This window comes from Rhinatrema bivittatum, chromosome 4 (genome assembly GCF_901001135.1).
Source record: "Rhinatrema bivittatum chromosome 4, aRhiBiv1.1, whole genome shotgun sequence".
Classification (NCBI taxonomy): Eukaryota; Metazoa; Chordata; class Amphibia; order Gymnophiona; family Rhinatrematidae; genus Rhinatrema; species Rhinatrema bivittatum.
Genome location: NC_042618.1, coordinates 103,469,149 through 103,492,736, shown reverse-complemented (window position 1 = coordinate 103,492,736; position 23,588 = coordinate 103,469,149). Strand labels below are relative to the sequence as shown.

The 23,588-nt window shown below is 42.7% G+C and overlaps 1 protein-coding gene and 1 long non-coding RNA gene across 5 annotated transcripts in view; one reads left to right on the top strand and one right to left on the bottom strand.

Annotated features, from left to right (window-relative positions):
- Positions 1–1,496: 1,496 nt before the first annotated feature.
- Positions 1,497–22,315, bottom strand: LOC115090019. The gene is made up of 4 exons (XR_003856288.1): positions 22,182–22,315; positions 14,817–14,889; positions 8,829–8,918; positions 1,497–1,992 (listed from the first exon to the last, which is right to left on the bottom strand). It is a non-coding gene; the product is annotated as an uncharacterized LOC115090019 (long non-coding RNA).
- RMDN3 (regulator of microtubule dynamics 3) overlaps positions 22,130–23,588 on the top strand; it is a 167,575-nt gene continuing 166,116 nt past the window's right edge. The window contains exon 1 of one of the 4 annotated variants that reach the window (XM_029598573.1): positions 22,130–22,260. The gene's annotated coding sequence lies outside the window, so the exon portion shown is untranslated. Of the gene's footprint in view, positions 22,737–23,588 lie in introns of all 4 variants that reach the window. The other 3 variants (XM_029598575.1, XM_029598574.1, XM_029598572.1) reach the window with 3 other exon arrangements.

Genomic DNA, 23,588 nt, shown 5'->3' with positions numbered 1-23,588 from the left:
TCTCTTTTTTCCCTCAATCTCAGGTCTATTCTATATTCCTCACTTTCTCTAGTGTCCTCTTCCCTCTTCTTTGTCTCTTTTCATGAAAAGATATTTTGATGCTTTCTCTTCCATTGATGGTCTTCTTTCCTCATCCTTTTTCTCTTGCCCACTCTCTATTCCTCATTCCCTTTCTTCTCCATTATCTCCTACAATTCCCCTACCCCCAAATCCATGATCCTTTCTCATCCCCTTGCTCTCTCTCTATTCCTGAGTCTTTTCTCCATCTCTATGTTCCCAGTATCTGGTCCTCTTTCGTGCTCCATCACCCTGTCTCTTTATTCAGGGTCCTTTCTCTTTTCTTCCTCTCCCTCAGTCCCTGATCTCTCTCTTTCCCTTGTTCCCCCTCCTGGTTTTCCTCTCATCCCTCCCTCCCCTGGTATGGCCCAGCTTTTCCTTCCAATCAGTATCCTGTGCATCTTCCATTAAGCATTCACCCCTTATCACAAATCATTATCAGCTGGCTGCACCTCTGAGTGTCACTCTGCTCTGCTGTCATCTGAGCCCCAAGTCCCCACAGCACAGACATCTAAGGCCTGTGGCAGTGACTCTCCAAATAAATAGAAAAGAGTCATGCATGCCAAAAACCAGGTTGAGCACTGAGGCATAGGAAGAACTCTCCCACGACACAAGAGATTGAGAAGCTCTGCTGAAGATGATGAAGCAAAGACCTTACCATGAAAAATGTGAATCAAAATCCAAGTCGGAGTTCACCCATTATGCTGAAAGTGGAAAAGGTATGATCGATAATGGGTTTGTCACAATCAACAATTAAAAATGCAGAGGCTGTTAGTGAGAAAATGGTACATGCCGCACAGTTTTGAGGAGACTGTCTTCACAGTGGACATGGCACCAAACTCTGCCATCCAAAATATGGTATCTGCACATTCCTTCATAAAATTTATAAAAGCTGAACTGGAGAAGTCTTTGCAGGAAAAAATTAGAGTATTTGTAGATGAAAGATATGATTGGTGGAAAGTGATTTCTGAAGTCTCCTCGTATCCCAAAGAAAGTAAGTTAAGATGTCCCTATGTCAATGTGCCTTCACCAGCTGTTGCTGGAAACTTCTAGAATGGTGGAAAGCCTTTTGAAAGAAAATCACAACTTTGTGCAAAACTGAAAGCCTCATAGCACATTTTAATCTTATTGGGCATGCCAAGCAAATTATGAGACCATAGATAATTCATGTGCGACTAAATGTTGCTCCCTATAAGTCTGGCATGTGGATATTGCCCATTAAAAGACATGCCCTACTATAATCCACTTTCTTTCAGCCAGAGACAAGCAATAAAGTTAACATTAGTGTTTATTGTCAGAGGGATTTTATGAAAAAAATTCTTTCAGAAAATTGGACACTTTTAGCTTTGTCTAATTATTTAACTTTATTAAACCAAATATATTCAATGTTATTCATTAGACTGTAATAACATTTTGCAGATTACTTGATAATAATCGTATATGTTTTCAATTATTTGATTTTTATTTTTGCTACATTTTATTACTCTAAGATTTGAAACAATTACATTTGTAGAAATCTGTTTTAATGTTTCCTGATGTCAGACCAAAGTAACGTTTTAGTCCTCACCTGTGAATCCCGTCACTGCCAATGCTACTCTTTGAACTGCACAAGGTCAGTATTTGGCTCTTCCCTCACATCTGCTCAGTTGACTTTTTCATCTGGAAATGTGGTACATGCTAATGATCTACATTCATTTTGTGATGGCCTGGATACAATGCAGCAGATGTTCCACAGTTTTACTCCCATGCCAAAATTGCTCCAGCTTTTATCAATGAAAATATCCCAGTATTTTCAATGGGAAACCCGTTATAACATAGAAACCAGGGCTTAATTTGGGGAGGAACAGCCCAGAACACAGTTCCAGCACTTTGTTTTCAGGCTTAAGAGGCAGAGCAGCAGGCGTGTTCTTTTCCAGCCCCTTCCCTCCAGGCAGCCTGCAGGGAAGAGGAGAAGAAGGGGTGAGCCTGAAGCACACAGAGAACAGCCACTCCGCTCCCTAATCCAGCCCCTCCCCCTCTTGCTCCCCGCAACCCTTCCACTCCTCCTCCTCCTGTATTGCAGGGAACAGAAGAGGGAAAGGATAATATTGAAGCAGACACTACAAAGAACAGATACAAAAAAAAGGTAGCAGAACGCCATTCTGGGTTGCTCTGCTAGAAATTAAACCCTTGGTAATGGACACAAAAAAGGGATGAATTAGCACAGATTTGGAACTTGGAGCAGTAGTGCCAATTGTCAAAGCTTCAGCTCTGCTCACAAGAGGTGTATATCAATTCTAACTCCCCTGAGGAAACAAAACATAGCCAGTAGTTGCATGAATTGTTTATAGCCCCCGACCCAGCCCTTGGAGGAAGAAGAGAAGAACAGGGAGTGTTGGAACTGCTTGCCCTGAGACAAGAGCAACGTTAACACTATGGGAGCAGCCCTTCACTTGCTGGAGTCCTGGACTCCTGCTTTCTTCACAAAAAATAATTTATTATTTATACAACAAAATCAGAACGATCTGCTTACCTCATCAGCCTTAAAAAAAAATAAAAATTCACAGTAGTCAAACATAAGCAGTTCTGGCCAATTCTCTGCTTGCTTCTCCTGTCCAGGGCCTCCTTGTCCCCATCTGGGCCTGCTCTCTTATTCCCCTGCTAAGGGACATACCCTGGGACCAAGATTACCTTCTGGGCTATGCACTAAGGTAGACTGGGTCAGATAACTGCAGCCGCTCTTCTAAGGCATTCTAAGGGTCTCTCTTACATATTCCTTCACAGGAAGCGCATACTTTTGATTTTTGTGCAATTCCCAAGCATAATTTAGGAGACTGTGAGGGACAACAGCCAAGTTAAAAAAAAAAAAAAAAGACGCTGGGTAAACACCTGTCAGTTCCACTGCTTCTGCCATTCCTATTTGTATTGGCTTCCTGCTTATCACACTGTCATCCAGACCTGCTGCTGGTGACCACACTGGTGCGGGTGAAAGGGCCAAGAAAGTGAAGGGATTGGAAGAGAAGGAGAGTGGGTGATTGAAGGTGTGTGTGTGTGTGTGTGGGGGGGGGGGGGGGGGGTGGAGGGAAAGAGTGAGTGAAGGGATTGGAGAGGCTGTGGGTTATGTGGAGAAGGGGGGAAACAACGAGTTAGGGGATCAAAAGTGCCATGGGGTATGAAGTGATCAGATGGGGTGGAGAAAGGACTGGGTGTGGTGGGGGAAGGAGACAGAAGAGCATGAGTGAAGAGAACATGTGGCATTGCTCCCTTCCTTCCACCCCCAAGAAGGCAAAGAGCAGACCATGCTTTTGAATTACAGGCCCCTTACTGCTGGCCAAGGAGACTGAGGCCAGTGAACACCAGTCTGCTCCTCCTTCCACCCCCCTAAGGCAGTGATGAGCCAGCTGATTCTGGCTTGAAGAGGAGGCTTGCACTCTACTGGCTAAGGAGGGAGTGGAGGAAAGTTGCTAGAGAGCAGGGTTTTGAGTATCATTAGGGACAGGGGGTTAGACTTAGTAGCTTAAAGACCACTGGAGGAGAGGGAGAGAAGGACCACTAGGGAACTTATGGGGGGCTGGCAATGGAGGATCAGGATCACCAGGACAGAGAGGAAGAAGGGGTTAGAAAGAGAAAGAGCCCCATTCTCTTTATCTGCCTTTTTATTTAGGTTTTTTATATACCGGCATTCATGATACAATCACATCATGCTGGTTTACAGTTGAACAGGGTGCAAAATAAACTTCAAACTAGACTATGGTGCGGAGAAAGCAGTTACAAATAACAAGGAAGATAGAACTGGGAGGGGAGAGAAATAAAAGGACAGGATAGTGTCAGCTAAAGATAATTGTGCATCGTTGAGGCTAAAGTGCCTGTGTGGTATAGGTAGGAGAGAGAGATTAATTAGGGTCCGGGAATGCTTGCTTAAACAGCTTTGTCTTCCTTACTCCAGTGATCCTGCATCTCCAATCCCCAGCAGTCTTTCACCTACCAATGCTCATTGAGCATGTTATGAGGGTGAAGACGTGGTTGGGTATGCATGTGTATGTTAGAGAGTTCACACCTGGCTCTGCCCATCTCAATCCTCCTCCACAGTTCCTCTTCCTTTTTGTCTACAAATTAAGCCCCAATAGAAACAGAGAAAACGTTAGCAGAGAAAGACCACTTGGTCTGTCCATTTGTTCCCACCTACTGTGCTATCCCAGGTCTTACTTAATCTGTGATCATCTTCCTCCTTTTGTCTCTATGGGGGTTTTTTTTGTGTCTATCCCATGCATGCTTGAATACTTCTATTGTTTTAGCTTATGTAACCTCTGCTGGAAGTCTGTTCTGGATGTCCACCACCATCTTAGTGGAAAAGCATTTTTTTTTTTTACTTTTTAACAAAACAAGTGAAACACACAAGAATACCACCAGAACATGTACAGAATATGGCAGAGTTCTCATACAACAGAGCATCAAACAATTACCAAAGATCACATACACAGTATAATACAAAGTAACTGCTCCCCTAAATTGGGCCTTAAAGCATAGAAATGCAAATCTATCTGTTTCTGTATTCCCAAAATTTCCCTCAGATATGCTGGTATTTTGTTCAACTTCTCGCACAGTGAATACATGATTTTCCCTATTAGCGCTATATCAGTTAATTGTGATTGCTACTGCGTAATGTTTGGTGCAGTTTTCCATATCAATGATTATGGCTGCATGCAAACACTGGATAATAAGAATTTTATCTTCAGCTGAAATAGTGTCCTTCCAGTATCCCAGCAGTCCTAGACAGGGGCTTAATATCAGCTTAATCTCTCTTTCTATGCCCCCCCCCTCCAAAAGGAAACAACCAGAGGACAGGACCATCACATATGAAAATATATGCTGCTGTGACCGCATCCATACTAACATAATGGAGAGGCAGATCTAGAGAAGACAGCATGTGCTGGCTGCCAGATTTCATCCCAGTCCATGACATCTAGCATTCTGCAAGTCTTCATTCCATTTCTGTATCAGGGAATGTGTTCTATCTGGGAGACAGTCCAAATCTATTATATAATTATGAAGACAAGAAATGGCTTTCCTCTTACAGCGAGATCACTTAAGAACCATTGTAAAGGGCTTGGGTTACGAGGACCCCATCCTTTATCCTTCAATTTCTCTAGAGCTGTTTTCATTTGCAAATATATAGAATGGGGTGCTATTTACATAAGAGTCATAAACCCCCAGCCTGCCAACTCGACACATCAGGGAAGAAGGAACAGCCAGAGAGCTTTGGAGTTTTAGCCAAAAGCAAAAATGGTAAAAAAAAAAATCTGTGTGATTGGAAGCCCCAAATGCTTACACCAAACTTGAACTATGTGGGCTAATATGGGGCAGCTTTGCAGAATGTGCCTAGCAGTTGTGGATAGTATAGGTAAAGTCAAAAACAAAAAGGAAGCTCACTCCAACTGGAGCTATTCACAAGAAGATTCGGAAAAGTATTTTCTCACATTCCTTTCAAGTTTCCCTTCTTCATGTGATAACCCATTTTTCCAGACCTTTTTGTTCTATGAAAAATGCTTCCTTCTGGCATTTTTCTGAAGCCTGCCAAATGTAGTGCTATATAAAATGTTTAGTAGTAGTGGTAGATATTGGAGAAATTACTTACCTGATAATTTTGTTTTCCTTAGTGTAGACAGCTGGACTCAGGACCAGTGGGTTTATGTTTCCCTGCCAGCAGATGGAGACTGAGCAAGCTGACGTCACAGTATATATAATCCTGCAGTGATGCCAGCCTGCCAGTAATCTCTTCAAAAGCAACTGTGGGCAGACTAGCAAAAAATGATTAAAAACAGATAACCAGAACTGTATTCAACCAACCATAAACACTGACAGGGGCGGATTGGCCTATCGGGGGATCAGGCTTCCCCTGGTGGGCCGGTCTAGCTGGTCACGTGGTTTCGACCGCATGGCTCTTCCTCAGCCCAGTCTCAGCGCCTCCCAGCCAGCCCCCGCGGGAGAGGAAGCCGGCGGGGGCCGAAGAAATGAAGATGGGAGCCTTCCAGCCAGCCCCCATGGGAGACCAAGCTGGCGGGGGCCGAATAAATTAAAATAGAGGCCGGTGGCGGCAGCCGAAGAAAAGAAGATGGGCGCCTCCCAGCCAGCCTCAAGCGGGGGCTGGCTGGGCGGCGCCCATCTTCATTTTTTCGGCCCCCGCCGGCCTCGATTTTAATTTCTTTGGCCCCAGCTACCAGACCAAGGCACACCCCTAAGGGACCACAGAAATCGCCTCAGGAATTCTCTACTGGGAGAGGGACCTTTAGGTATAAATAAATATAAATTATTTTCCTTTCTTTAGAATTTCAAATTTCTCCTTTCAAAAAGCTCAAAGCAATCCCCATAGGGAGATGCACATCCCCCCATCTGCTGGAGATGGAGAATACTGGCAGGCTGGGGTCACTGCAGGGTTATATATACTGTGATGTCAGTTTGCTCTGTCTCCATCTGCTGGCAGGGGAGCATAAACCCACTGGTCCTGAGTCCATCTGTCTACACACTAGGAAATTTAATGTTTATCATAGCTCTCTTCCCCCTTCTTTCTTCTAGAATACATCTGCAGCTCCTTCAATCTCTCTGGGTGTGGTTTAGAACACAGTGCATGCATCATTTTGATGGCCTTTCTAGGAATTGCTTTTATTTTGTAAATTTTGTTGTAGATATGGTCTACAGAATTGAATACAGTACTCAATGTGGGTTCTTATTTAACAGTTTTATATACCGACCTTCATAGTAAATAACCATATCGGTTCTTGCCAGAGATGTGTAGAAAGGTAAACGCTAGATTAATTTTTGCATTGCACCAAACCCTTCATACATCTGCATCCTACGTCTATTGCTAAACAAGATTTTTCATTGGGATGTTTTTTTGGGTTGAGTTCTCAAAAGGGTAAGATGACCCACTCAGAGTAAATTACATATTCAAGACTGCTACAGACTATGCTTTGATTTGAAAATTAATGTCAAATCTTAGTTCAGAAGTTATGGCCTGGTTTAAGTCCTACCTCTCTCAGCGTAGACAACAAGTGCATGCAAAAGAAAAATCTGCATGGTTTCCTATTGTCACCAGTATGCCTCAAGGCTCGGCCCTCTCTTCTGCAATGTTCAATATTTACCTCACTCTCCTTTGTTGTTTATTATCTAATCTGGGAATACATTATAGGCTTTACGTGGATGATGTACAATTTTTTTCCCACTTAAATCAATATGGGATCTCACTACTCAATTTGCATCACTATGTCTATCTTCTATCCGTGCCTGGTTAAGACAGAACAGATTGTCCCTTAATGTGGACAAAACAGAGATCTTAATACTTTCACATCATCAGATTGATAACATCCCTTTACACCTCTTTTCTGATGGTGTTAATATCAAAATCTCAGACCAGGTAGGGAATCTCTGTGTCACTCTTGATCCCACCCTCTCCATGAGATTGCTCATCAAATTCTTTCATGAAACTTTGCATCTTATGCTATCTTCATCCCTTTCTTAATTCTGAAGACTTTCGAACAGTGCTTCAGTTATTGATCTTCTCTAACACGGATTACTGTAACACTCTTTACATTGATCTTCCTGCATGTGTTTTAAAGTCACCACAGATTATTCAAAATGCTGCTGCATGTCTCCTTACAACACAAAAATGAGAGAACATATCACGCCGGTGTTGCTATTCCTCCACTGGCTCCCTATCCACTGGAGGATATGCCATAAACTTGCTGTCACTATCCACACCTTATTAAATAATGTCAAATCACCTTGGATCCTCTCTGTACTAAATATACATACTTTCTCGCATACACTCCCTCAAAATTTACTAGATGTTCCTTCTCCTAAGTTTGCTTAAATGAAACATGCGTAAAGGAAACATGAGACCATGGATTGTCCATTGCTAGTCCGGTCCTTTGGAACTCTATCACTCACAATCAGGAATATCAGTGAACCAAAAATATTCAAGTGGACACTGGAAACATTTTTATTCAGCAAGCATTTAAGATTATAGATTAGACTCTTCAGTTTTCCATCTGTTAGAAGTATATAAACATTTGAGGCTTTCTACTTGTGATATCTTTTTTCACTTAGGTATCATTGATTGTTTGTCTGTTATGTTATTTTTATAATTTTTATACTGTGATTGTGTAGGTGGCCTTGTAATCCACCCCAAACATTCTGGAAGGCACAGGATATCAATAATTTTAAATAAATAAATGAAATAAATTGGTAAGAATGCTTAAAGTTGTTTGTTTTGTATCCCTAATTACAAGTATCAAAATTTAAAAAAAAAATGTAACCTGAACAATTAACCTGTACTGTGATGTGGTACTTGTGCATGTACAGTCTGATGGGAGAATAAACAGTGGAAGCAGAGAATAGTTTATAGAGCACTACATAGTCTTCTGTCATACTACATTTAGAAGTGTACTGGTTCTGAAAATGGTTTGTACCAATATTTCTTTTTCTCCTCTGGTTTCTTTTTCTGTTTATTTTCAGCACATATTTGATGCTTTATTTAGAACAAACAAACTTACGATTTGCAACTGACTTAAGCAAAAAGGGATAGAGTTTAATGTTCTTAAGAGTAATGCAAATTTTCACTGTCCACAGCTCTGTTTTCTTGTGATTAGCTTTATGATGAGTAATTAATCAATGGGGGAAGAAATATATCATAACAAAATGTAGAAAGCACATTTGTGGTCTCAAAGGTTATATATACTGCAGCTTGGGAACAGGATGGCTCAATGGAAAGGTCACAGCATTGCAAAGCTATTTACCTGGAGGACACCAGCTCAAATTCTGTTGCTCAAGACATGGAGAGAGAAAGAGAGGGGCATGCATTGTAGCATCTTTCGATTCTTCTTAAGCTGGTCCAATAAAAGTATCACAATTTACAAATAATCCAAAAGATAAAAGATATGTTTACAAAACAGTGTGGTAACACAGATTATAATATTCATGGCTACCTCATGATTTCTATTATAATTGCAACAGAACTGTTTTAAAACATCTGTTTGTTTGATCATCATGTTGGTCTAATTTTTTTGAAGAGATAAATCACATATATAACAAAAAATAATACAGTTTAACTTCAACAGAAACACAGTTTCACAAGAACAAATGCTCCATACACGGCCTTGAATTCTAAATGCAATTATAGAGTATGTTTGCATCATGTTACTATACCACTTTTCCAAACAAGGTTTAGTCAAAACAGTGTAGAAAAGATACAAATCATAAAAATAAAATAACATAATTAATAACATATTTAATATCCCCACATAAGATTTTCATTCATTTTTAAGCCCAGAAAAAGCCATGCTTCCAGAAGATCGAGTGTTTTTTAAATTTAAATTTCAGAGTTAACCCCAATAGATGTTAATTTCCATTCTATCCATCCATCAGAAGATGCCTTCATTTCTCAGCTTCTAGTCCTAATCTTCCTAGTCCCCTCACCATTTCCTTAGTACTCCAGTGCTTGGTCAGATCAGTAAGTTGTTTATTGTGCTGGAGACTCAGAGCCAACACTGGGAGGGGGGGCAACCAGGACAACTGCTCAGGGCCCTAATGCAATAGGGGGAATCCCGTAGACCCACTGCTGCCAGCTTGGAGCTGAAGGAAGCAGGAGTCTCTCTCCAGGGCCTGATTGAGGAATGGCACCGGCCCCAGGGTGAGAGAGTTCTTTGGGTGGTGGCAGCAGTGGGTGCAGCTGGAGAGAGTCAGCACAGGAGATAGAAGAGAGGGAGGAGGGGAGGCTTCTGAGCCAATGTGCTTACACAGGTCTCAACTAGGGCTGCCAATGTTTTAAAAGCAAAAAGCTGATAACCTGCCCCTTCAGCCTCTAAAACCAACAATTACCCTCCCCTAGTCGTCCCTCCCTCCAAGGTCTTTCTTCAAAGCTGGTACAAGGTTTTTTAGTGCCCTAAGCAAATTTTTGCCTTGCAACTCCCCCCATTACATTTTGCAAATTACTATTGTGCACTAGTATGAATTCTGCATTTACACTAACAGATTGACTTTACATATAGGAGAATAGGATACCAATTGTAACAATAGAAGTCTGCAGAAAAAGAACAACTGCCTCATCCAGTCTGTGCAGTTATTCCAGTAACCACTGCTAAAGGTATATCCAGTGCCCATCGTGACAAATATTCACGACTCTGTGGCAAGTGTTAAATACATTTTGTGGTAGATTGTTTTTTAATTTGTGGCAAATGTGCATAATTTTGTATAGGTTTGCACATTAATGCAATAAAATTCTTTTCTGACATTTCTGTGTCCAATTTATTTGGTTCTTTTTTTTTTTTTTTGGGGGGGGTGGGAGCTGAACTTAATGATGATAATGAGAAGGGAGAGGGGGTAGAGAAAAGGAGAATCTGGAGGATGGGAAGAGGAGAGATCTTGGAGAAGAATATGGAGCAGGAATCTCAGGGAGGAGCGGTAGAAAGATAGAGGATGGAAGGGGACAGAGGTGCAGATGTATGTGAGGATCAGAGGATCAGGGAATCAGGGATCAAAGGAAAGGAAATGAGAGGAGGAGAGGTAAGGGGACTCAAGGAGGGGGGAGGAGAAAGAGGGAACCCAGGATCAGGAGAGAAGATTCCCACATCCCTCCTCTCAACACTGATCCCTCATTTCACAACCCTATTTTCCTCATTCACAGCCCCTCCAATGTCCTTGCTCTCTGTACCCCCCCTCCTCTAATCTCCTCACAGCTTCTCTGACCTCCTCACTCATTCTCTTGCTCCCCAGTCCCTCCACTCAATTTTCATCCTTCCCCTACACCCCCTCTTGATCCCCTCACTCAATCTTGCCGCATCCCCTTGTTCCCCAAGTCTCTTGTTCACTCTCTCCCCTCCCACTCTCCCTCTGATCCTCTCATCCACTCTTGCCTCCCAGCCCCATTTCCTTACACCTGCCCCATCCCCCTCATTCACTCTCCCTCCTCACCCGGGTCCACTTCTGATCCCCCTCACTCTTTCCCCCTTACCACTCCAACCCCTCAATCTTGCTCCATCCCATTCATTCTCCTTCCTCCGATTCACTCCTACCCCCACCACCCATCCCCTTCCCTCGTCCCCCACTCCTTTACTCTATTCAGCCTAATCCCTCAGCCTTTCTATTCAAACCCTTTGCAAGTACTCCTCACTCCCTCCCCCTATTGATCAGTGGCAGAAAGAAGAGGAGAGCAGCAGCAGGAGCACATTGGACTGCATCCTCTTCTGTGCCTAAGCCCTACCGCAGCTTTCAACCTCGCTCAATGTGATTGAAAGCTGAAGTCAGGGCTGGTTGAAGAGAAGGATGCAGCCTGACGAGCTGCCACTGCTCGCCTCCTCTTCCTGCAGCCCAGGGAAGGGAAGGAGTTACACCATGCAGGAAGACAGCCTCCTCTCCACAACACGGTGTTTTTGGTCTGCATTTAATAGCCCCGTCTCCCACAGCAATTCTGCAGAGCCCAGCAAAATCCGTGGGAAGAGGTGGATTTTGTACTCCTTCCCGTGGCTGTGATATTGCAGAAGATCAGGGACTCTTGCTACAACACAGCCACAGAAGCTTGACTACTAGTAGGATAATGCTCTTTATCCACATTGATTTTTGTTGTTTCTCCGTCTCTGGTTCCCTGGCAGATGAACATGCAAGCTCTCACACCCAATCCAATATCCAACAGCACTGCACTCTCCCCTTATCTTCAAGACATGTATCAATCCAAGCAGCCACTAAAACAAGTGGGGCTATTGCCCAAATATTCTACTACCTAGGTCCCCATGGCTTTGCTGCATAGTAACTGGCCACTACCAACCTGCTAGCACTGATCCATTTGGTTTCTGGGGAGTTATAGCCTGTTGATACCAGCCTGACTATCCCATTACTTGTGATGTGGCTAGCTCATGTTTTCTTTATCTACCCCACGATGTCTCCAGATTATCTTTCTAGACAGTTCCTGACCACCACCAACCTGTTGTGGTTCTCTGAAAATAAGAATGCTTAAAGCCACTAGTGTAGAGAAAAGTTTTGGGTTTTTTTTTAATTAAATGCCATAAAAGAATTTATATCTTAGATATTAAATAATAAAGTATCTTATGGAGAGGCAGGCACCAGCATAAACTGCCTCTCAAATGATTTTACTGATAAAGCATTATTTCCAACTCCTAAACTAGATAACATAATTGTCAAAATTTCTCTGTGTCTTTCTATTAGAAACAAATAATCTGAATGGCCATATGGTAATTTAATTCTCATCTCACATGTAAATGTTTTTTGGGTTTGTTTTTTTTTAATTTGCTAACATTAGCAACCTTGTGTTTGTTCTAAAAATATTAGATGGAATGTCAATTGGCCTCGTCCTGTGCTATTTCTAGATATGTTTCTATAATCCTAGATGAAATGTAAACTGACCTCATCTCTGTTTTTAAATAGAATATCAATTAACCTCATATCAGTTCAAAATGTTCTACAACCTTGTGGCTCAGCATCTTTACCTAGCTTATGGCATCCGACTGTCTATAAAAACAACTATAAGGTTGTAACACAAATGTCATGTTACAATGTTGTACTTGTCAGCAATTATAAAGGCTGCTTATGAAATTAAAAACTTAGGCGAACAGGAATAATGACTTCTTGGCAACATGTCAAAAAGTGTTTCACTGAGACTAAGGGTCTATAAGCACCCACATCAATTCCCCCTTTTTGTCATTTTTATCATGACATATCATAATAATTTATATCTAAAATTCCACTAGGAAATATTATAATTAAAAATTATATGCAGTCTTATAATTCTGATTAGTTCTCTTAGAAAAAGGAGGCAGGAACTGGCCAATTGCTTTGTTCATTGTATTAAGGCAAATGTTTGTGAGAAGTGGATGGATTTCTGGAACTTAACCTTTTCTGAGGGCTACTATTGGTCAGAACAAATACAAGGTAGTAATGATATTTTAGCTAAGTAAATCCAAACTAAACTTTTCTTATGCATTACCATGCCACCACTCACTGTCATTACACTTATACATACCCTAACATACCTTACAATAAGTCCATATGCAATCAGACAAACAAACTCTTCATGAAAGGAGAGCTCTTTCAGTCCTTATTTTGGTTGTCCATAAACCATAACTAGGAGTGGATTGGCCTATGGCAGCTTTGGGCATACTCTGGTGAGCCAGTCATCCAATCACGAGGGTCGGTGTATGTTGGTCACTGAGGCTCTATGCTTGCAGAGCTGCTGCGACCAACACCATCCCTGCATAGCTGGAGCTTCCCCCGAGGTTCTCTGTGGTCTGCTGTGGAGATGACAGCTGTGGCAGTATTGCTGGCTCCCCACTCTCCTCCCCAAGCAGCACCACAACAGTATGGGCAGGCTTCCGGCTCTTCTCCCCAAGCAGCAACGTATCAGTATTGTCCTGTTCCCCTACGCACCTCCCCAAGCAGCACTGCAGCAGCATGGGCTGGCTCCCCGCATACCTCCCCAAGCAGCAGCCCGGCACCCTTCCCCCTGAAGCACTGCAGCAGCAGGAAGCATTCTTGTGGCTTCCTCTCCTCTCTCTGCCTCTATCGCCTCCTATGCTAGTGGGATGCAACTAGATTTCCCATGCTGTTGCCTCACTGCTGGTTGAAGACCTGCTGGCCCTAGCAAAAAATAATGATCCTTCTCCCCCCCAGCATCAGAGCCTTTCAGTCCTCCTCTTCCCACATCCTGGGGCACCTCCCAGATTATCAGCAAGGAGCCCTACTTGCTTTCCTGCAAACCCAGTGTGAGTAAAACAGCTTGTTTAAAAATATATCTTCAGATGCCAAGGGGGTGAAAAGTGAGAGAGAATGCTAGTGAATCTGTGTGCATGTATGTATTTGAGAGAGAGAAAGAGAAAGTGTGTGTGTGTGAGCGAGCATGCATATATGCGAGTGTGGGAGAAAGATTTGAGCTAGCAGGCATGTGTGAGTGAGCGTTCATGTGTGAGAGAGAATGTTTATGCGTGGGAGCGTGACAGAGAGCACGTGTGTGATTGAGAATGAGCACATGAGAGACAGGGGAAAGTTTGTGTGTATCCTCTCCCTCCCAACCCCTAACTAATCCACAACAATCTCATAAGTGGCACCTCCATTTGTGTGTGTGAGTGTGTATGTGTGAGAGGGATTGTGTGTGTATGAGAGAGCAATGGTGTTAGTGAGAGAGAGGAGGGTCCTATGTAAGGGTATGTGTGTGTGAATGAGACAAGGAAGCTAAGTGTAAGAGAGGGGGGGGGGGGGCCTGTCTGAGTGAATGAGATGGGGGTTGAAGCCGGGGCCTGGGCCAAGGCAGAAGGTTTGCAATACTCTTGCAAAGGCCCTGGGTAGGGGCAAAGCAGAAGGGGGATTCTTTCCTGATCTGGAAGCTGGTTTTCTGTCCTGCCAGCCTCTTGCCTCCCTTAATGAAAGCAGGTCAGCTGACAACCCTAGTCCCATCCCTCACATGGCTTTCTTTTAAAGCAGGAAACCTGTGTAGGAGGAAGATGCAGGGCCAATGCTGCCAGACTGTTATTGTAAACCAGAATAAGGCCTCCTGCTGCCTGGAAGCCACTATTGCTGCCACTGTACTGCTCCTGCACACTCGCTTTCTCATCTTCTACCATCTCAGGAAGAAAGCAAAGCCAAATCATGGTCACTACTCCATATGAACCAATATGCTATGGAGCAGTCACTATAAACTGGACCAAGCCAACGTCACTGAGCTGTGAAGGTGCAGAATAGAGGAACCAAAGGTTTTTTTTATTTTAGATTTAATAACTCACCTTTCCAAATCCGAGCTCCAGGTGTGTTACAATCAATACACTAGGTATTTCCCTTCTCCAGAAGGATTACAATCTAAAGGGAGACATTACTAAGCTTGCATTAACTGTTTACCATGCAGTAAATGGCCTAACATAGTGATAATGCCTGGTATTTGAAATACCATATGTTATTCTGTCCTCTGCACTGCAAGTATGGTAACAAGCTGATTTGCATTCAAAGGCATGCTAATCAGCCCATTACTAGTTAAAAATATGTAAATCAAATAACAGCGGCTTACCTCAAAAATCACAAGCCATGTTATTTGATTCAAAGTTAGCTGCTTTTCCCTGGAGCTTTGGTTGCTGAAGCACATCCCGAAGCTCCTGGGACAGTGCCTTAAAGAAGTTCAAAGATTCCTGAGGTCTCCGGTGACACCTTGTTCTCCCATCCTTTGAAGTGGTTAAAATCAAAAAATAAAATTATCACTAAGGAAAGTAGTGATGCAAATCCCACCCCAAAGACCCTTTCCTTTTATCTAAAATTCCCATTCCCCCTGGACCATATGAAAGTTATCCTGGTAGTACAGTGGAGGCCAGAGCAACCTCTAGGCTCTGGATCTGTTGTGTTCATTTTCCAAAATGGAATTGGCCAGCAGATATCTTACCTTTGCCCTTCATAATACAAACAAAAAACACACTTTGAAATATTTGCATGCTAATGCCAGAAGTCAAAAAAGTAAGATAGGAGAATTTGAGTGTATAGCAGTGAATGCCAGACTTAACTGGTATCTCAGAGACGTGGGGGAAAGAGGATAACCAATGGGATAGTGCTATATCAGGGAACAAATTATACCTCAATGACAGAGAGGAGCATTTTGGTGGCAGGGTGGTGCTTTATGTCTGGGATGGCATAGAGTTCAATAGGATAAAGTTCCTGCAAGAGACAATACACAATCGAATCTTTATGAAAAGAAATCCCTTGTGTGTTGGGGAAGACTATAGTGGGGGAAGACTATAGTGATAGGAGTATACTACTGTCCACCTGGTCAAAATGGTAAGACAGACAGTGAAATGCTAAGAGAAATTAGGGAAGCTAACCAAATTGGTAGTGCAGTAATAATGGGAGATTTCAATTACCCCAATATTGACTGGGTAAGTGAAACACCAACAACCACAGTCAGACATTCTTAATTCACCAACAACCACAGTCAAACATTCTTTGAACATTGTAAATAATTGCTCTTTCCGTTAAATTCCTCTAGCCTTTCCTTCTTCTCCCAGTTTTGAACATCCCTGTTTTATTGTAACTTCAGAGTTTCTCTTCACATGTTACAGTTTTAGTTTATTTGCATTTTACACCCCCTGTTAAATGTAAACCAGCATGATGTGATCCTTATCTTGAATGCCAGTATAGAAAAACACGAAATAAATAAACAAACAAACAAACAAACATCAGGGCATGCTAGAGAGAGAAAGTTCCTGGGTGGAATAAAATGACAGTTTTATGGAGCAACTGTTTCAGGAACCAATGAGAGAGGGAGCAATTTTTGATCTAATTCTCAGTAGAGCACAGGATTTGGTGAGAGAGGTAACAGTGGTGGGGCCACTTGGCAATAATGATCAAAATATGATCAAATCTGAATTAATGACTGGAAGGGGGACAGTAAGTAAATCCATGGCTCTAGCACTAAACTTTCAAAAGGGAAATTGATAAAATGAGAAAAACTGAAAAAAAAACCTGAAAGGTGCAGCTACAAAGGTAAAAAGTGTGCAACAGGCTTGGACGTTGCTAAAAAAATACCATCCTAGAAGCACAGTCCAGATGTATTCCACACATTAAGAAAGGTGGAAGGACGGCAAAACGATTACCAGCATGGTTAAAAGGTGAGGTGAAAGAGGCTATTTTTGCCAAAAGATCTTCATTCAAAAATTGGAAGAACCATCCATCAGAAGAAAATAGTAAAAAGCATAAGGATTGGCAAGTTAAATGTAAGACATTCATAACACAGGCTAAGAGAGAATTTGAAAAGAAGTTGGCCATAGAGGCAAAAACTCACAATAAAAACTTTCTAAAATATATCCCAAGCAGAAAGCCTGTGAGGGAGTCTGTTGGACCGTTGGGATGATCAAGGGGTTAAAGGGGCCCTTAAAGAAGATATGGCCATTGTGGAAAGATTAAACAATTTCTTTGCCTCGGTGTTTACTGAAGAGGATGTTGGAGAGATAGCAGTTCCGGAGAAGGTTTTCATGGGTGATGACTCAGATCAACAGAACTAAATCATGGTGAACCTGGAAGATGTGGTAGGCCTAATTGACAAACTAAAGAGTAGTAAAATCCCCTGGACTGGATGGTATATACCCCAGGGATCTGAAAGAACTGAAAAATTAAATTTCAGACCAATTTCAATTAATTTGTAACCTATCATTAAAATCATCTGATGTACCTGAAGAATGGAAGATGGCCAATGTAACCCCTATATTTAAAAAGGGATCCGGGGTGATCCAGGAAACTATAGACCAGTGAGCCTGACTTCAATGCCGGGGTAAATCATGGAAACTGTTATAAAGAATAAAATCACAGAACATTTACATAGACATGATTTGTTGGGACACAGCCAACATGGAATTACCCAAGGGAAGTCTTGCCTCACAAATCTCCTACATTTTTTTGAAGGGGGTGAGTAAAGATGTGGACAAAGGTGAACCGATAGATGTGGTGTATTTGGATTTTCAGAAGGCATTTGACAAAGTCCTTGCATGAGAGGCTTCTAAGACAACTAAAAAGTCATGTGATAGGAGGCGATGTCCTTTTGTGGATTGTAAACTGGTTAAAAGACAGGAAACAGAGTAGGATTAAATGGTCTGTTTTCACAGTGGATAAAGGTAAACAGTGATCTGGAAAGGGGTACGATGAGTGAGGTGATCAAATCTGCGGATGACACAAAATTATGCAGAGTAGTTAAATCTCAAACAGATTAAGATGAATTGCAGGAGGACCTTGCGAGACTGGAAGAGTGAGCTTCCAAATGGCAGATGAAATTTAACATGGACAAGTGCAAAGTGATGCATATAGGGAAAAATAATCCATGCTGTAGTTACACAATGTTAGGTTCTATTTTAGGTGTTACCACCTAGGAAAGAGATCTAGGCGTCATAGTGGATAATACATTGAAATCATCGGCTCAGTGTGCTGTGGTGATGAAAAAAGCAAACAGAATGTTAGGAATTATTAGAAAGGGAATGGTAAATAAACGGAGGATGTCATAATGCCTCTGTATCGCTCCATGGTGAGGCTGCACCTTGAATACTGTGTGCAATTCTGGTCACCGCATCTCAAAAAGGATATAGCTGGATTGGAGAAAGTGCAGAGAAGGGCGACCAAAATGATAACGGGCATGGAACAGCTGCCCTATAAGGAAAGGCTAAAGAAGTTAAGGCTGTTCAGTTTGGAGAAGAGACAACTGAGGGAGGATATGATAGAAGTCTACACAATCATGGAAGGACTTGAACAAGTTAATGTAAACCTGTTATTTACTCTCTCAGAGAATAAAAGGATCAGGGGCCACTCCATGATGTTAGCAAGTAGCTCATTTAAAACAAATCAAAGAAAATTCTCTCTCACTCAACACATACTTAAGCTCTGGAGTTCATTGCCAGAGGATGTGGTTACTGCAGTTAGTATAACTGGGTGTAAAAAAAGGTTTGGATAAGTCCATAGAGGAAAAAATCCATAAAATACTATTACGGTAATTAATAAGCAATAGTAGCTTGTGATTTATCTGTTTGGGTACTTGTGACTTGGATTTGCCATGTTGGCAACAGGATACTGGGCTTGATGGACCCTTGGTCTGACCTAGTATGGCATCTCTTATGTTCTAACTTGATATGTAGGCCCCTAAATTTGTACCTGAAGCAACAGAAGATTAATATCACAAGGAGTGTCAGCAGAATTTGAACTCTGGCTTCCCTATTTCCCAACCCGTTGCTCCAACAACTAGTCTACTCCTCCTCACCTAATATGCTTTTGCCTAGTATTCAGCTAATGTGCTTGAAACAAAAACTATTACAAGCTATTACTACTCCTTATCATTTCTATAGCACTGCTCAAGATACACAGAGCCATAACTTTAACATAGAGGATATTTGTTGTTGTGTAGAACTAAAAAGCAAATGTTGACACAAAATGTGATCATTAACCATGAATATGAATACTAATTTTGGAAACCATTGTGATCTTCTTTTGGAACAACGGTAAATAAATAAATAAATACTAATAATGATCTTCTGTGCTTGTCCCCTGCTTTCCTGTACTATTATTGTTTTTATATCTATCACATCCACTGGGAGGTTGTTCCATGTATCCACCGCCTTTTCTGTGAAGAAATATTTTCTGATGTTACTCCTAAGTCTACATTGTTGGAGCCTTAAGAACATGCCATACTGGGTCAGACCAAGGGTCCATCAAGCCCAGCATCCTGTTTCCAACAGTGGCCAATCCAGGCCATAAGAACCTGGCAAGTACCCAAAAACTAAGTCTATTCCATGTTACCGTTGCTAGTAATAGCAGTGGCTATTTTCTAAGTCGACTTAATTAATAGCAGGTAATGGACTTCTCCTCCAAGAATCTATCCAATCCTTTTTTAAACATACCTATACTAACTGAACTAACCACGTCCTCTGGCAACAAATTCCAGAGTTTAATTGTGCGTTGAGTGAAGAAGAACTTTCTCCGATTAGTTTTAAATGTGCCACATGCTAACTTCATGGAGTGCCCCCTAGTCTTTCTACTATCCGAAAGAGTAAATAACCGAGTCACATCTACTCGTTCAAGACCTCTCATGATCTTAAAGACCTCTATCATATCCCCCCTCAGCCATCTCTTCTCCAAGCTGAAAAGTCCTAACCTCTTTAGTTTTTCCTCATAGGGGAGCTTTTCCATCCCCTTTATCATTTTAGTCACCCTTCTCTGTACCTTCTCCATCGCAATTATATCTTTTTTGAGATGCGGTGGCCAGAATTGTACAGCAATATAGAGGCATTATAACATTTTCCGTTTTACTCACCATTCCCTTCCTAATAATTCCCAACATTCTGTTTGCTTTTTTGACTGCCGCAGCACACTGAACCGACGATTTCAATGTGTTATCCACTATGACGCCTAGATCTCTTTCTTGGGTGGTAGCACCTAATATGGAACCTAACATTCAGGTCAATACAGTAAAGTGCGGCCGCGGTTACCCCATTTCTAACCCGCCTTTTACTCACAATTTGGCCGCATTAGCCCAATCCGCGATCCATTATCCCCTTCAACCCATTCTTACCGCCTCTTTACATCAACAAGTAACCCTTTCCACCCGCGGCATGTATATGAGATGTAAACGATCGGATTAGCTATTCCCCCATTCAGTAACGCGTGCCCCGACTATCGCCTTTTTAACCTGCAGTTTAGCCGCACGTTTAACCTGCTAACTTACCGCCTACCCTTACCCCTGCGTTAGAGGCAGGGGTAAGGGTAGGCAGCAAACTTTCCCTCAGCCAGCGGCGAAAGCAGCCTCCAACAGCCTTGAGCGCCCAAATTGCACAGGCGTATACAGGCGTGCATTCATTCGCCGCCGGCAGGGGCTGTTGGAGGCCACTTTCGCCGCCGGCTCCCTCCGGCTCGATGAACGCGCGCCCGCCGGCTCCCGCCTCCCTCGCACGCCCGCCAGTAAGTTTACTTTTATTACTCTTTTTTCACTTTTGTTTTAACTTTTGCCCTGCGCCTTGCTTCGGGAGGGAGGGAGAGAGGACCATCCACTTCCTGGTACATGTCATTTCAAATGTCATTTGAAATGACATTTGAAATGACAGGTACCAGCGCACCCAGGATACTGTATAGGCACTGTATAAAGCGCCTATACAGTAAAATGGGTTGCGCGGGCCTAACGCGTCACGGACGCTTCTTAGACGCGGCTTGCATTTGCAAGCTATTTAAATACAGTATCGAGCGGTAGGCGAGCCGGACTGTGCTTGCGGCAAACTCGGGTGCGCCCGGCACTAACGCAGCTCTTCCTACCGCTCCTTTCTGTGTCGGCCCGATTGTGTAGCTATAGCATGGGTTATTTTTCCCTATATGCATCACCTTGCACTTATCCACATTAAATTTCATCTGCCATTTTGATGCCCAATTTTCCAGTCTCACAAGGTTTTCCTGCAATTTATCACAATCTGCTTGTGATTTAACTACTCTGAACAATTTTGTATCATCTGCAAATTTGATTACCTCACTCATCGTATTTCTTTCCAGATCATTTATAAATATATTGAAAAGTAAGGGTCCCAATACAGATCCCTGAGGCACTCCACTGCCCACTCCCTTCCACTGAGAAAATTGTCCATTTAATCCTACTCTCTGTTTCCTGTCTTTTAGCCAGTCTGTAATCCACGAAAGGCCATCGCCACCTATACCATGACATTTTACTTTTCTTAGAAGCCTCTCATGAGGAACTTTATCAAACGCCTTCTAAAAATCTAAGTACACTACATCTACGGGTTCACCTTTATCCACATGTTTATTAACTCTTTCAAAAAAGTGAAGCAGATTTGTGAGGCAAGACTTGCCTTGGGTAAAGCCATGCTGACTTTGTTCCATTAAACCATGTCTCTCTATATGTTCTATGATTTTGATGCTTAGAACAGTTTCCACTATTTTTCCTGGCACTGAAGTCAGGCTAACTGGTCTGTAGTTTCCCGGATCGCCCCTGGAGCCCTTTTTAAATATTGGGGTTACATTAGCCACCCTCCAGTCTTCAGGTACAATGGATGATTTCAATGTACCTTCAGAACCCTGGGGTGTTATATCATGATTCTCAAACTTTTTTACTTCTAGAAAGGTTTGCTTTTTCTAGCCCATTGGTAAAATTAGTGTTTTGTAAAACTTTTTAGGCCTCTGATTAAATTGTGGACTGAAGTCTATGTAAGTGACACAAAACAAATATATCCAACACATATTGAATATAGATAGGGTCCTTCATTTTCACTTTTTATTTTATTTTTCATTGGAATTTATCAGTGTTTATTATAGCAAGCAGAAAGAGAAGAAAATCAATAGAATCTTTTATTTTTCATTTGTTTTCTTCCATTTTTGTTCGTTATAATAAATATTGATAAATTCCCAGTAAAAATAAAATTTAACTGATCATATAGGTCACTAAATGCAGAGTGGCATGCACACTGTATTGCATAATTGCAGAGGAGGGTCAGATGCTACAAGCTGGACGTTTCCCCAACATTTTAGCCCTTCCTCTTTTTTTCTGGACAGTACCCCCCCAAAAGCTGTAAAGTCCAGAAAAAACCCGGACAGTTGGCAGCTCAGCAATCACAACATGGCCGGCTACTCGTACTTACGGAGGCGGGAGGTCTAGCGGTTGTGGTTCTCGTTTTGTGGGACCGTTGTTTCCTATGTCTTGTTTCCGCCGGGGAGAAAGTGAGTTACAACGAAGACGTGATAGTTGGGAGAACCGCAGCCTACTCGGTTGCTAGAGAAACGCGCTTACGACCGCTTCATCCTTCCCTCACTTTCAGTTTTGCAGCCCAACAGCCGTGAGCAGCGGCGCTTTAAGCGACAGCGCTCGCGCGAAAGGCCATTCCCCTGCCGTGTTAGACGGGAGCCGGCGGCTGCCTGCTGAGCTGTGCGGCCTTGGAAGAGACGGCGTCGCTGGCCCCTGCGTCAGTGACCGAGTAATAGACGAGCACGTGGGGGCCGCGCGAGTGCAGGTTGCTGACTGCGGCCCAGGGCGGCGCGAGACCGAGGGGTCCGTCGCCGCCGCGGCCAGGTCGGAGGAGCGCGAGCTGGGACAGCGTCGTGGGACGCTGAGCAGAAAGGACGAGTGGCGGTGGCATTCCAAGGACGACGCAGACGAGGAGCGGCCGCCCCGGCTGAGGGCATTCTCCTGAGATGCCGTAAGAGATTCGCGGCCTGTCTTGGAGCGCGCATGGTTTTTTTGGTTTTTTTTATTATTGTTATTGAGAGGGAGGGGATGCACGGCTCAAATCTGATTTTTTTGCCCCCAAGGACACGAAGCGAAACAAGGGCTCAGTGTACTCCTGCTTGCTACAATTGGTCTTCACCCATCATTTTATCTTAGTAACTAACGTACGGCTAAGCGTTTGGAATAGTATTCTGTTTTTAGCTTCTCAGGCATTCAACCTTTTGTCTCTAATAAGTTGCTTTGACACTGCTGAATCATAGTGACTTGGGTTATTTGTAAATTTTCAGGCTGATGCAATAAAGTGCGTCCAGCCCAGCACACAGGTTTACACGCGGTTGGAAGTGCGTGTTGGACGCGCTAGGATAGCACCCGATGCAATAAGAGGATTAGCGGTCGAAAATGCATGCCCAAACAACTGCTTAACTGATAACGCTCATCACATACGTGAGGCTATTAGCTATTATACCCTGATGCAAAAAATTTCCCACTGCCTAATGCACATTTGTTAACGAGGCAAACTTAACACCAGCCCTGGAGCTGACAAGTTATTCCGCGAGTCAAGGGCTCATGGCAACAGCAGGTTTACAAGCAGATATCAAATAAAAAACCAGGTTCCTCCCCATCCTGCTATTTTGACATTGCTTCCCATAACCTTATTAACAGCCTCGCTCCCATTCCCCACTACTGTGGCAGTATAATGTGCGACTAAGCTCTGTACACCTTCCACCTCATAAATAGCACAAATGCCTATTAGCAGACAGACAAACAGCATTGTTTCTTCCATAAGTCTGCTTTCCATTAACTCACGCCTGTCCATGATAAG